Source organism: Grammomys surdaster, unplaced genomic scaffold, assembly GCF_004785775.1.
Source record: "Grammomys surdaster isolate TR1022 unplaced genomic scaffold, NIH_TR_1.0 133, whole genome shotgun sequence".
Taxonomy (NCBI): Eukaryota; Metazoa; Chordata; class Mammalia; order Rodentia; family Muridae; genus Grammomys; species Grammomys surdaster.
This window is the reverse complement of record NW_021604591.1, coordinates 4,317,631-4,332,137: the sequence shown is the minus strand read 5'-3', so window position 1 is coordinate 4,332,137 and position 14,507 is coordinate 4,317,631. Positions and strand designations below refer to the sequence as shown.

At 43.0% G+C, this 14,507-nt stretch overlaps 1 protein-coding gene across 1 annotated transcript in view; it reads left to right on the top strand.

Moving 5' to 3' along the window:
- Tacr1 (tachykinin receptor 1) overlaps window positions 1-2,023 on the top strand; it is a 157,584-nt gene extending 155,561 nt beyond the window's left edge. Inside the window, exon 6 of the mRNA XM_028762466.1 lies at window positions 1-2,023. This exon is cut by the window's left edge and continues 1,155 nt beyond it. The gene's annotated coding sequence lies outside the window, so the exon portion shown is untranslated.
- The last annotated feature ends 12,484 nt before the right edge of the window (window positions 2,024-14,507 follow it).

The following is a 14,507-nucleotide window of genomic DNA, read 5'->3' as shown; positions in this document are numbered from 1 at the left end:
CTCTCTCTCTCTCTCTCTCTCTCTCTCTCTCTCTCTCTCTCTCTCTCACACACACACACACACACACACACACTCTCTCTCTCTCTCTCTCACACACACACACACACACACACACACACTAAATGAAAAAAAAAGCAATGACATCATCAAAAATACCAGGGGTGTCAGTTCCTAGAGATAGGTGTGTATAAATATTCTCCCATTGATCCAAAAGCCCTGCTTCAAAAATTCCTTCTCCGGGCAGGTTCTCCTCTCTGACAGAGCAGAAGACTTTGCAGGAAAATGTAAATGCCTCCAGCAGGTTGCATCCCAGCTCTGAGAGCAACATTGAGAGGGACAAGTCTGTGGACTTCCAGCTCTGGTCATTTGTGTCTTTGTGCATATTCTTCACCTTTTGCTGCACACAGTGGAGAGGAGAGAGGCTGCCCTCCAGAGCTACACTCCTGTAAAGAGAAGCCTGGCCTCTTCTCTTCAGATTCTGAACCTTGCCCTCCTGCTCCACTTTGCCAGTCTCTGTCTGTAAGAAGTTGAAGGATCCACCAATCCGAAAGGATACTCAGTCTGCCAAGAGCCGAGAACTGAAAGCTTCACATTCTGATACAGCTTCAGGGTGCCCAGCAGGTGAGCATGCAGCTTCTTTCTGTCTCTCAGATGTGGGTGGAAGCCAAAGCTTCAAGTGACATCTAGGAATATCCTCATGGTTCAGATAACTGGATGCACGAAAACTCCATCTATTATGTCAAGGAGGACAAGGCCACCCACCACCAGAATTTATAACTTCTGCCAGCCTTGTTGGATCTAACCCTTAGAGGGCATCAGCATACCTGGAGAAGGCAAGGATTACATAGAAATAATTTAAGCCAGAAAAAAAAAAAGGAAATGAGAAGCATATTCTGTAGAGCATCATGGGAAATTTTAATAAGCTAAGTAAAAGCTACTGAATGACAACCTATGAGTTGAAAATAGTGTAAAAACAACAGAAGCCAATGCCCAGATTGTACTTTATACTTCCAAGAAGGAATATTGCTATGTATTTACGTGAAAGAATGTGGCTATGAGAAGTACCCATAAAGAAAACACCCAGCATGGAGGACATCTATAGAAGGAAAAGTTAGGATAAAGATGGCAAGGATTTATGGAGTGCCTGCTCTGGACTTTGTCTGAACCAAGGACACACAGCTGCTCTTCCTTCCCCGCTGAGGAGATTCCTGTGCTTGCCCCTCCTAGTGACGGCCAGCCTGCTCACGAGGCCCGGAGGCATTGAGAAGAAGATTCCTCCTAAAATTTCAAAAACTGACTTTCAACTTGGGGACTCAAGCCAAGAGGTGGGGCTTTCAGAGAGCCTCAGCAATGGCAGTTCTCTGAGGTAACTCTGAAGGGAGCCACCAGTCAGCCCCAGGGACCTAAAGGACTGAGATAAGAAATCTCACTCCATGTGTAGTATGAGGGAAAATGAGGTAGACCAGGCTTCGTGGATATGCTGAAGCATCCCTCAGAGAGGACCAGCAAGCGTCCCACTGCCCCTGCTCCAAAGACCATTTAACCTGTAAAAATGTTGTCAATTCCTATTTGTGAGAACACTGTGATTTGTGCTCTGTGCATGGGTCTCTTATTGAAATGTGTCACCCTGTGTTTATCTCCTGAGTTTCCTTGATGTACCCTCCAGTATCAATAGGCTGGGAGACATCCCGAGGACATCCTCCCTGTATTACCTCCAACCTGTGGGATCCCAGTGCCACTGCTCCTGCTGGGCCAGTCCTCCTCCTGTCACTGTTCTTGCTTGAAGAGGAGCTCTGAAGTCTGCCTCATACTCAATGACACTGAAGTCTGTGGGAGGAGCTTTACAAGAGGAACACCCTTAGCCCTTCAGCAGACTGCTGAGACAAGGGGCTGAACAGAATTCTGGGAAAGGAGAGGGCACGGGCCTAGAGAAAAGAGGGATCATTCCTGAGGCATCTGTGTTTGGGGCCTGGGATCCTGAAAATAAAGTCTCATGGAAATAAAGTATGCTTTGGCTATCTCATGCTTTTGTCTCTTCTCTAGGGAACAGGAACCATGCTGGGGGTGGGATGGGACAGTGATGGGAACTCTTGCAAATTTCACAGCCAGAAGGATGAAAACCAACATCTACTCGGTGCTGGTATGGCACGGATATGGGCTGGCGAGATCCAGGATGTGTTTCCAGAGGAACTTGGGTGGGATTGTGTGGCAGCACCAACAATGTCACCCATGAATACACAGGTGTGAGTTCAAGCTGTCCATGGAGAAGATGACAAGGCAGTTAGATGTACCCGAGATGTCCTGGAGGCAAAGTCAAGGCAGATCGTGTGGGAAGAGAAAGGGATCAAGCTAGCAGCACAGTGGGAGACAAGGGAGAATGTTAGACCACCACATGGATGAAGACAGGGTATGGAGGTTTGAATGAAAAACATCTTCTATGGGCTTGGGTGTTTAAACGTTTGGTCCCTGTGATGGTTTGTATATGTTTGGTCCATGGAATGGCACTATTAGGAGGTGTAGTCTTGTTGGAGTAGGTGTGTCATTGTGAACATGGGCTTTAAGTCCTAGCTGCCTGGAAGTCAGTATTCTGCTAGCAGACTTCAGGTGAAGATGTAGAACTCTCAGTTCTGCCTGCATCATGTCTGCTTAGATGCTGCCATACTCCCACCTTGATAATGGACTGAATCTCTGAACCTATAAAACAGCCCCCAATTAAATATTGTCCTTATAAGACTTGCCTTGGTTATGGTGTCTGTTCACAGCAGTAAAACCCTAACTAAGATAGTCCCCAACTGGGTTGGTCTTTGGGGAGATTGTAGAACCTTTGAGAAGCAAGGCCCTGCTAGAGGATGTACATCACTGGAGGCAGGGTATCATGGATTATAACCCTCTGAAACTATTAGTCCATATCATAGTCCCAAATGAACTTTTTGTTCTATAAGTTACCTTGCTCATGGTGTTTTATCACAACAACAGAGAAGTGACTAGCAAGAAGGGGAAGAGAACCCTGGAGCATGCAGAGACTTCTCAAGAGAAGCTCACATTTGCTTTAGCAGAAATAGTCAAGCTGGCGCTGGACATCCTCATTGCCTGCCTAGAGAAGGGAGAAAGCAGTGTCCACACTCGAATGACAGGCCCAAAATGCTACACCTGGGTTGGTGGGAGGGGCTGTCAGTTGATGGCACTCCTGACCTGTATTTTTCTCCAGGTAGACCTGTGCCATACAGCTGCACAACTGCACAAAGACCTTGATATTTGCAAACACAGCAGGAAACCCCTGCAGATTGGAAATGTCGGTGGCAATCACTATGAGCACTGGCAATCTGCTTCCCACTGCTGGGGCCACCTCCCACAGGCAGCTCCACCAAGGGGACCATGAGATGCTGCAAACACACTTGCCGAGGCTAAGAGAGGGCAAGAGGAAAACAGAGACAGCTGCCCAATAAGGTATCCGAAATGAACAATAAAGATGCTCCTTTGTAAATTAAGACGTCTTAGAAACAGGTCCCTGGACAAGCTTCAGGGAATCCACAAGTCCCCTTCAGGATCCCCACCACTCACATTCTCTCTGCAGGGTGGGGGAGGGGATACATATGACTATCCTCTAAAACAATCATTCACTCTATGCTGTCTAACAAAAGAAGAGGCAGTGGATTGTTTCTAAGAGAGGGGTGAGAAGCCTGAGGTCTTCCTAACACAGCAAGAGGTAGATGAGCCCCAGAAAAAGCAGCCTGGCTACCAGGAAACAGTTTTTGCAATAAAATCATACTTCCTCTCAGGCACCCCAGTGATTTAAAGCTTTAGACAAAACCCCTGGGTAAAGGGGTATGCTCACTCTTCTCCATAGAAAGACATGTCCCTTGAATAAGCAATAGCAATGCCTTGCTTATAGGTCAACAGATAACACAGGGCACAGGAAACAGATATAGAGGCACAAAGATGTTTTTATTTGCTCCAGCAATGTGTGGCAGGCATCTTAGAAATATTCATCCCATTAGCCATAGCAGGGCTTGGTAATATGCTCTCCTGGGCTCTTTCAATCCTTTTGGTACAAGAGTGATCAGACCTCCTCAGTGCTGAACCCCAGAGGGATAATTCAGTCGAGGCCTTGAGCATAGGTGGGTGAGATAGGAACACATGGAGAATGTCTCTCTGTCTTCCATGGTAAACAGAGCATCTGACCCCACAATAAAACACCAGCACTTATTTCTACCCCGTTCAGGGGAGCAAAGGGGAGGGAAAGAGGCTGAGGATCCATAGCCTCATGACACAGGGGCTCACAGATGTCACCCTGGCTTCCCTCTCAAGCAGCACAGCTTGGGTGCTAATGAGCAAGAAGTGACAGAGGACATCAGAGGCAAATGCTGGTGCTGCCTATTCGGCTAGCTCTGGAATCCATTCAGGATCAAGCCTGGGCTCTTTGCACTGCATCTCCTTCTTTTCTTTCCCCCCTTTTAAATTTTGTTTTTACTTTCAAAAGTATCGTATTAGATAATTGAAAAACATGTGCATGGTTTGGCCATACTCACCCAGCACTTCCTAGATCCACTCCCCTTCCCTAGCCACCCAACTTTGTGTCCATATGAAGTCCTACTCCTACCCAAGGAGCTCTTGGCAGTTGATGGGTGCTGGGAGAGGGTGAGTCTACAGCCTTTGGTGAGTCAACCACATCCAAGGGAGGACCACTCATCCAAGAACCCCTTTTTCATTAAACTCTTTAATCTAACACAGCTCCTGTCCCTGAAACACCCTTCCTAACTTCTCCTTGCTGAGATGTTACCTTCCCTGTCTCTAATAGAGAACTGGACATATCTGAGCCCCAATTCATTTGTTGTAACTAGCCCCTGGTCATGTGATAGTATTAAATAAGAAAAGAACTTTAGGGAAATAATTTGCTCAAAAGAATGGTGCCTTTATGGTAGGATTAGGGCCCTTATAATACGATCTATGAGAGAGAGAGAGAGACACAGAAAGGCAGAGAGATAGAGATCAGCACACCTCCCATCCAACCATGGCATCACCCACACATCCCTCTATTTCCAATCCCTCCCATAACTCCAACCCTACCCCCATTCCCAATTACTTTCTAAACTGATTCCCAAGATAGGGTTTCAGTGTTAGTCCCAACACTTAAAAGAAGCATTGGAGGCAAAGATAACTTTGAAGGTCTGCTCCGGTGTAGTATTATTAACTTTTCCTGTGGTGGTGATAAAACACCCTGACCAATGTAACTTACAGGAAGAAGGGCTTTATTCTGACTGTATAGTTCAAGGGTGTAGTCCATCACGGTGGGAAAGTCCTGGCTGGTGACAGGAAGTTGAGGAAGATGGTCACACTGTTTCTGTAGCAAGGAAGCAAAATCAAAGAATGCCAATGCTCAGTTCACTTTCTCCTCTTTGTTCAGCCTTGGATTCCAGCCCAGGAAATGGTTAAAGTGGGTTTTCCCACATCAGTTAACTCAGTCATGACAATCCTTCACAGAATAAGAAACAGAGTGTTCAGTCCTGGTGGGATACTATAGCACTCTCTCCTCCTGACTAAGGCTGAGGACACCTTGGAAAAGAGAGTAGAAAGGGCATAAGAGTCGCAGGATGGGGAGGAATGCTAGGAATTGCTGTCCTCTGGACATGACATGACTATCACACATTCATCAACTCACACCAGCTGTGGCTACCTGCACAAAATCAACCGAGCCAAAATTCCACCATAGATGGGGTCAATGATCAAGGAGCTATTGGCATCTGATGAATTATTCTTTTTTGAGGGTGTGGCCACTGAGAGGATTACCATCATCCAGTGAACGGCCCTAGACCCATGCACACATGGGCAGAAGAGAATGGACTTAGTAGATCTTTTAAAAGCCATGAATTAGGAAAGGAATATGTTGGGGGATATGGTGAAAGTTGGAAGAAGGATTGGGAGATAGACATGGTCATGTATCATTATATACATGTATGAAATTATTAACAATAAGACTTTTTTAAGGTAATCTCTCACAGAGATTCTCAGAGGCCAGGCGTAATCTAGACAATTCCTCCCAGGAGGCTTGTCTCTTAGGAGACTCGAGATCTAAAGTTGACAACTGATAGTAACCACCCCAACAGCACACAGTGAACTCAGAAGGGTCCTGAGCCATCACTGTGGATGAACAGCATTTCCCTTCCGTGTTCTCATCATGCTTGAGATCACTTTTTTTTATTGAATATTTTATTTACATTTCAGATGTGATCTGCCTTCCCCATTTCCTCACTACGCAGGAACTCCTCCTCCTGCTTCAGTGAGGATGTGCCCCCAACCACCCACCCACTAACACCTCCCCTGCCTCGAATTACCCCACACTGGGGCATCCAGCCTTCAATGGACCAATGACCTCCTCTCCCACCTATGCCCAACAAGGCCATCCTCCCCTACATATACAGCTGGAGCCATGGGTCCTTCCCTATGTGCTCCCAGGCTGGTGGTTTAGACCCTGGGAGCTCTGGTTGGTTGGTATTGTTGCTCTCCCCATGTGACCTCAAAACCTTCCAGCTCCTTCAGTCTTCTCTCTCCCTCCTCCATTGGGAATGCCATGATCAGTTCAATGGTTACCTGTGAGCATCTGCCTCTGTATATGTCAGGCTCTGGCAGACCTCTAAGGAGACAGCTATATCAGGCTCCTGTCAGCATGCACTTCCTGGCATCCACATCAGCGTCTACCTTTGGTGACTGCACATGGGATGGATACCCAGGTGGAATTGTCTTCAGACGGCCCCTCCTTCAGTTTCTGTTCCACGCTTTGTCTCCATATTTGCTCCCATGAGTATTTTGTTACTCCTTCTAAGAAGAACCGAAGCACTCACACTTTGGTCTTCCTTCTTCATGAGCTTCATGTGGTCTGTGAGTTGTATCTTGGGTGTTGCAAGCTTTTAGGCTAATATCCAATGATCAGTGAGTGCATATCATGTGTGTTCTTTTGTGAAAATATCAGGATGATATTTTCTAGTTCCATCCACTTGCCTAAGAATTTCACGAATTCATTGTTTTTAATAGCTGAGTAATGCCCCCATTATGTAAATGTACCACATTTTCTGTATCCATTCCTCTGTTGAAGGACATCTGGGTTCTTTCCACCTTCTGGCTATTATAAATAAGGCTGCTATGAACATAGTGGAGCATATATGACCTTGTTATATGTTGGAGCATCTTCTGGGTATATGCCCAGGAGTGGTATAGCTGGGTCCCCAGGTAATGCTATGTCCAATTTTCTGAGGAACCAGCAGTCTGATTTCCAGAGTGGTTGTACCAGCTTGCAATTCCACCAACAATGGAGGAGTGTTTCTCTTTCTCTACTTCCTCGCCAGCATCTACTATCACCTGAGTTTTTGATCTTAGTCATTCTGACTGGTGTGAGGTGGAATCTCAGGGTTGTTTTGATTTGCATTTCCCTGATGACTAAGGATACTGAACATTTCTTTAGGTGCTTCTCGGCCATTCAAGTTTCCTCAGTTGAGAATTCTTTTTTAGCTCTGTACCCCATTTTAATAGGGTTATTTGGTTATCTGGAGTCTAATTGCTTGAGTTCTTTGTATATATTGGATATTAGCCCTCTATCGGATGTAGGATTGGTAAAGATCTTTTCCTAATCTGTTGGTTGCCATTTTGTCCTATTGACAGTGTCCTTTGCCTTACAGAAGCTTCGCAATTTTATGAGATCCCATTTGTCAATTCTTGATCTTAGCATTAAGCCATTGGTGTTCTGTTCAGGAACTTTTCCCCTGTGCCCAGGTATTCGAAGGTCTTCCCCACCTTCTCTTCTATTAGTTTCAGTATATATGGTTTAATGTGAAGGTTCTTTATTCACTTAGACTTGAGCTTTGTACAAGGAGATAAGAATGGATCGATTTGCATTCTTCTACATGCTGACCTCCAGTTGAACCAGCACCATTTGTTGAAAATGCTGTCCTTTTTCCACTGGACAGTTTTAGCTCCTTTGTCAAAGATCAAGTGGCCATAGGTGTGTGTGGGTTCATTTTTGGGTCTTCAAGTCTATTCCATTGATCTTCCTGCCTGTCTCTGTACCAAATACCATGCAATTTTTATCACTATTGCTCTGTAGAACAGTTTGAGGTCAGGGATGGTGATTCCCCCAGAAGTTCTTTTATTGTTGAGAGTAGTTCTCACTGTCCTGGGTTTTTTGTTATTCCAAATGAATTTGCAAATTTTTCTTTCTAACTCTATGAAGAATTGATTTGGAATTTTATGGGGATTGCATTGAATCTGTAGATTGCTTTTGACAAGATGGCCATTTTTACTATATTAATCCTGCCAATCCATGAGCATGGGAGATCTTTCCATCTTCTGAGATCTGCTTCGATTTCTTTCTTCAGAGACTTGAAGTTCTTGTCATATAGATCTTTCACTTGCTTGGTTAGATTCACACCAAGGTATTTTATATTATTTGTGACAATTGCGAAGGGTGTCATTTCCCTAATTTCTTTCTCAGTCTGCTTATCCTTTGAGTAGAGGAAGGCTACTGATTTATTTGAGTTGATTTTATATCCAGCCACTTTGCTGAAGTTGTTTATCAGGTTTATGAGTTCTCTGGAGGAAGTTTAGTTTTAGTATACTTAAGTATAATATCATATCATCTGCAAATAGTGAAATTTTGACTTCTTCCTGTCCTATTTGTATCCCTTTGACTTCCTTTTGTTATCTAATTGCTCTGGCTAGGACTTCCACTACTATATTTAATAGGTAGGGAGAGAGTGGGCAGCATTGTCTAATCCCTGATTTTAGTGAGATTGCTTCAAGTTTCTCTCCATTTAGTTTGATGTTGGCTATTGGCTTGCTGTATATTGCTTTCACTATGTTTAGGTATGGGCCTTGAATTCCTGATCTTTCCAAGACTTTTACCATGAAGGGATGTTGAATTTTGTCAAATACTTTCTCAGCATCTAGTGAGATGTTCCTGTGGGTTTTTTTCTTTGAGTTTGTTTATATAGTGGATTATGTTGATGGATTTCTGAATACTGAACCATCCCTACATTCTTGGGATAAAGCCTACTTGATCATGATGGATGATTGTTTTGATGTGTCTTTGGATTCCATTTGCAAGGATTTTATTGAGTATTTTTGCATTGCTATTCATAAGGGAGATTGGTCTGAAGTTCTCTTTCTTTGCTGGGTCTTTGTGTGGTTTAGGTATGAGTGTAATTGTGGCTTCATAGAACAAATTGGGTAGTGTTTCTTCTGTTTCTATTTTGTGGACTAGTTTAAAGAGAATTGGCATTAGGTCTTCCTTGAAGGTCTGGTAGAATTCTGCACTAAAACCATCTGGTCCTAGGCTTTTTTTTTTTTTTTTTTTTTTTGGTGGGGAGACTGTTAATGACTGCTGCTATTTCTTTAGGGGTTATGGGACTGTTTAGATGGTTTATTTGCTCCTGATTTAACTTTGGTACCTGGTATCTATCTAGAAAATTGTCCATTTCATCCAGATTTTCCAGTTTTGTTGAGTATAGGCTTTTGTAGTAGGATCTGATGATTTTTTTGAATTTCCTCAGTTTCTGTTGTTATGTCTCCCTTTTCAGTTCTGATTTTATTAATTTGGATACTGTCTCTGTGCCCTCTGGTTAGTCTGGCTAAGGGTTTATCTATTTTGTTGATTTTCTCAAAGAACCAGCTCATGGTTTTGTTGATATTTTGTATAGTTCGTTTTGTTTCTACTTGGTTGATTTCAGACCTGAGTTTGATTATTTCCTGCCTTCTACTCCTCTTGGGTATATTTGCTTCTTTTTGTTCTAGAGCTTTTAGTTGTACAGTCAAGTTGTTAGTGTGTGCTCTCTCCAGTTTCTTTTTGTAGGCACTTAGAGCTATGAGTTTTCCTCTTAGTGCTGCTTTCATGGAGTCCCACAAGTTTTGGTATGATGTGTCCTCATTTTCATTAAATTCTTAAAAGTCTTTAATTTCTTTCTTTATTTCTTCCTTGGCCAAGTCATCATTGAGTAGAGCGTTGTTCAGTTTCCATGTGTATGTGGGCTTTCCATTGTTTTGGTTTTTTTTATTGAAGACCAGCCTTAGTGCATGGTGATCTGATAGGATGCAAGGGATTATTTCAATCTTTTTCTATCTGTTTAGGCCTGTTTTGTGACCAATTATATGGTCTGTTTTGGAGAAGGTACCATGAGGTGCTGAGATAAAGGTGTATTCTTTTGTTTTAGGATGAAATGTTCTGTAGATATCTGTTAAATCCATTTAGTTCATAACTTCTGTTAATTTCACTGTATCTCTATTTAGTTTCTGTTTCTATGATCTATCCATTGCTGAGAGTGGGGTGTTGAAGTCCCCCACTATTATTGTGTGAGGTGCAATGTGTGCTTTGAGCTTTAGTAAAGTTTCTTTTATGAATGTGGGTGCCCTTGCATTTGGAGCATACATGTTCCGAATTGAGAGTTCATCTTGATAGATTTTTTCCTTTGATAAGTATGAAGTGTCCTTCCTTATCTTTTTTGATTACTTTTGGTTGAAAGTTGATTTTATTTGATATTAGAATGGCTACTCCAGCTTGTTTCTTGGGACCATTTGCTTGGAAAATTGTTTTCCATCCTTTTACTCTGAGGTAGTGTCTGTCTTTGTCACTGAGGTGCGTTTCCTATATGCAGCAAAATTCTGGGTCCTGTTCATGTATCCAGTCTGTTAGTCTACATCTTTTTATTGGAGAATTGAGTCCATTGATGTTAAGAGATATTAAGAAAAAAAGATTGTTGCTCCCTTTTATTTTTGTTATTAGAGGTGGAATTATGTTTGTGTAGCTATCTTCTTTTGGGTTTGTTGAGAGATTACTTTCCTGCTTTTTCTGGGTTGTAGTTTCCCTCCTTGTGTTGGAGTTTTCCATCAATTATCCTTTGAAGTGCTGGATTTGTGGGAAGGTATTGTGTAAATTTGGTTTTGTCATGGAACATCTTGGTTTCACCATCTATAGTGATTGAGAGTTTTGCTGGGTATAGTAGTCTGGGCTTTCATTTGTGTTCTCTTAGGGTCTGTATAACGTCAGTCTAGGATCTTGTGGCTTTTATAGTCTCTAGTGAGAAGTCTGGTGTAATTCTTGAGGGTCTGCCTTTATATGTAACTTTACCTTTTTCTCTTACTGCTTTTAGTATTTTTTCTTTGTTTTGTGCATTTGATGTTTTGATTATTACATGACAGGGGGAATTTATTTTCTGGTCTAGTCTATTTGGTGATCTGTAGGCGTCTTGTATGTTTATGGGCATCTCGTTTTTTAGGTTAGGGAAGTTTCCTTCTATAATTTTGTTGAAGATATTTATTGGCCCTATAAGTTGGTAATCTTCAATCTCTTCTATACCTATTATCCTTAGGTTTGGTCTTCTCATTGTGTCCTGGGTTTCTTGGATGTTTTGTGTTAAGAACTTTTGGCATTTTGCATTTTCTTTGACAGTTGTGTCAATATTTTCTATGGTATTTTCTGTACCTGAGATTCTCTCTTCTATCTCTTGTATTCTGTTGGTGATGCTTGTGTCTATGACTCCTGATTTTTTTCCTAGGTTTTCTGACTCCAGGGTAGTCTCCCTTTGTGATTTCTTTATTGTTCTACTTCCATTTTTAGATCCTGGATGGTTTTGTTTAATTCCTTCACCTGTTTGGTTGTGTTTTCTTGTAATTCTTTAAGGGATTTTTGTGTTTCCTCTTTAAGGGCTTCCACCTGTTTACCTGTGTTCTCCTGTAGTTCTTTAAAGGAGTTATTTATGTCCTACTTAAAGTCCTCTGTCATCATCATGAGAAGTGATTTTAATTCTGAATCCTGTTTTTCCAGTGTGATGGGGTATTCAGGACTTGCCATGGTGGGAGAACTCGGTTCTGATGATGTCAAGTAACTTTGCTTTCTGTTGCTTATGTTCTTGTGCTTGCCTTTCACCATCTGGTTATCTCTAGTGCTACCTGCACTCACTGTCTCTGACTGGAGTCTGTCTTTTCAGTTATCTTGCTTGTGTCAGAACTCCTCAGAGTCCAGATGTCTCTGTGATCCTGTGATCCTGAGCACCTGGGTGGAAGAGCTCCTTGGACTCAGGCTGCCTCTGGGATCCTGAAATCCTGCTGCTCAGAGTGCAGTGGTTCCTTCGCTGCTCTTAGTGCAGTGGCTTCTCTAGGGTAGCTCAGGATATGGTGTCTTCAGAGGAGCAGACCAGCTAGTTGTCTGCCCCAGCCAAAAGGACCAAGCAAGGAGTGGAAGGGGAGTGGTATTCCAGAGAGGTGGGGTTTGGGTGGCTGATAGGTCCTGAGTGTCCCAGGCTCCCACTTGTAGCTCTGGGGTGTAGAGTTATGCAGAAGGGTTCTTACCTGCTGCTCTCAGTGCAGTGGCTTCTCTAGGATAGCTCAGGATATGGTGTCTTCACAGGAACAGACCAGCTAGATGTCTGCCCCAACCAAAAGGACCAAGCAAAAGACCACTCAGAGACCACTTTGACCCTCTGTGCCCACATAGCCTACACTGTATCTGTGTACTCCACAGAGTGGAGAAGGACAAAGCTAGGTCTCCATTGGCCTTTGCTTTACATAGTAAAGGAATCATGTTAGTGAAAGTGCCAGACATGCTGGTGCATTTGAAGCTAATCTGTGAATTCCAGATGTTAAAGGACAGGGCTAATCCCTTCCCTCTCTCCACCTCAGATGAAATACAATAACAAGCATCGCTGGGGCCAAGTCCCTTCTGTACATTAATTAGCAAGATTGATCCCCACATGAAGCCAATGTTACTGTCCTTAACATGTAAATAATGGGGCATTGTTGAAGTAAATTGTCTGAGATCCCACTGATGGAACACTATTATCAGTGACACCCAACTCCAAAGCCCTGAGTCTGCTGCCCCTTTACTCCTCACAGAACCGTTTCTCTTCAAATCACCATAGTCTGGGTGGGCCTGACCTCCCTGGACAGATTTCTGGGAAGCTAGTTCGTGAAGTGGTGTTTTTAGAAGCAGCAAATCTTCATAGGATCAGAAGATGATTCCGAAGACTAAGCTGTTCTTTTGGCTATAGCTGTTACTATAGATGTTCCTACAGTCAGGCAAGCCATGCAGCCAGACCCTAACCATGGTGTTTGGAGAGAGCTCAGCAAATGTGTCCAGCTGAAATTAATCTTGGTACTTTCAGTCTTTGGTGCATAAAAATTCCCTAGATAAGGCATTCCTTTGGAATATAAAGGCTTCTTTTAGCAATAGAAAAGTCACTAGGAAAGATAATACATTTACAAGAAGGAACTTGGAGATCTATGCCCTGTCCTCAGGCCAGGCTTACTTGGGTACTGGAGGCATAGAGCGGTAAAGCAGGGACCTCTTGATTGTCTGTGAGAATTGAGCACAGTAAAGGACTTCCTGGAGCCAGACTATACCGGAAGATCACCCAAAAGGTTGTCCAAGTAGTTTCTGAAGTCAAGGAAGAAGGGTAAAGTCAGAACTCAAGCAAAGGATCCAGGTTAATAATTTTCAAATCCTGTAATTATGGTGGAATGAAAGGGTTTGCTATAGTCTAGATTCTTAGCCTCATCCTCTGAGTGTCTGACTTTATAAGTCACCACTAAGCTCAGGTACTGCATTTAGTGAGCACATCAGTAATTACTGTGCAGATGACCCATGGGACTGTTAGGCTGGCTGAATTAAAACAGAAAATGGTTTAGGAAGTCAGCAAAATGGGATTGAAAGCAAAGAATAAATTGCAATCAGGAAAATGGAGCACTTTTTTCCCAGTACAGGAGTTTGCCTCTCTAGAACCAGGAACTCAAAAGCCTGGTTGTATGAATTTGGTGAGGAGCAAGGTTTCAGGCTGGACACCACAAGATAGAGGGTGCAATAGGAGGAGACATTGGGAGGTGAGGTTACAACTCAATCCTGCTCTATCCCGTGTGGCCCCATTTCTAATTTTTCTTCCAACATTTCAATATTACCTCTCTAATACAAAGAACCTCCATGTTACTCACCTGCCTCCTACCCTATTTTAGCCTTCCTTTCTGAAGGTTTACAAAATCAAAATGGATTTGCAATCTCCACTTTCTAGATTCCCAGACAAACACTAGAGCATTAACTATGTGAGAGACCTCAATCTTTAAAATATATCTTACTCAGAATGGAATTGTTTGGCTTCCCTAAATTCTATAACAATTCTCAGTGCCTTTTATAGTGTATTAAGGTATATTTTTGTTGCTGTGATAAAACATTATGACCAAAGCAACTTATGGAAGAAAGCATTTATTTTGGCTTAAGGCTCCAGAGGGAGAGCCCATCATGGCGGGAAATCATGGCACCTTGCAGCTGAAAGATGGAATCTTCCACCACAAATGTGGCAACAGAGTGAACAGGAAGTGGGGTGAGGTTGTAAACCCTCCAAGCCCACCCCTAGGTGTGCTTCTTCCAGCAAAGCCTCAGCTGTTCAAGGCTCCACAGCCTCAGACAGCATCACCAACCTGGTTGTTGTGTTCGAGTTTGTGAACCTATGAGGGATATTCCTTATTAAAACCACCAC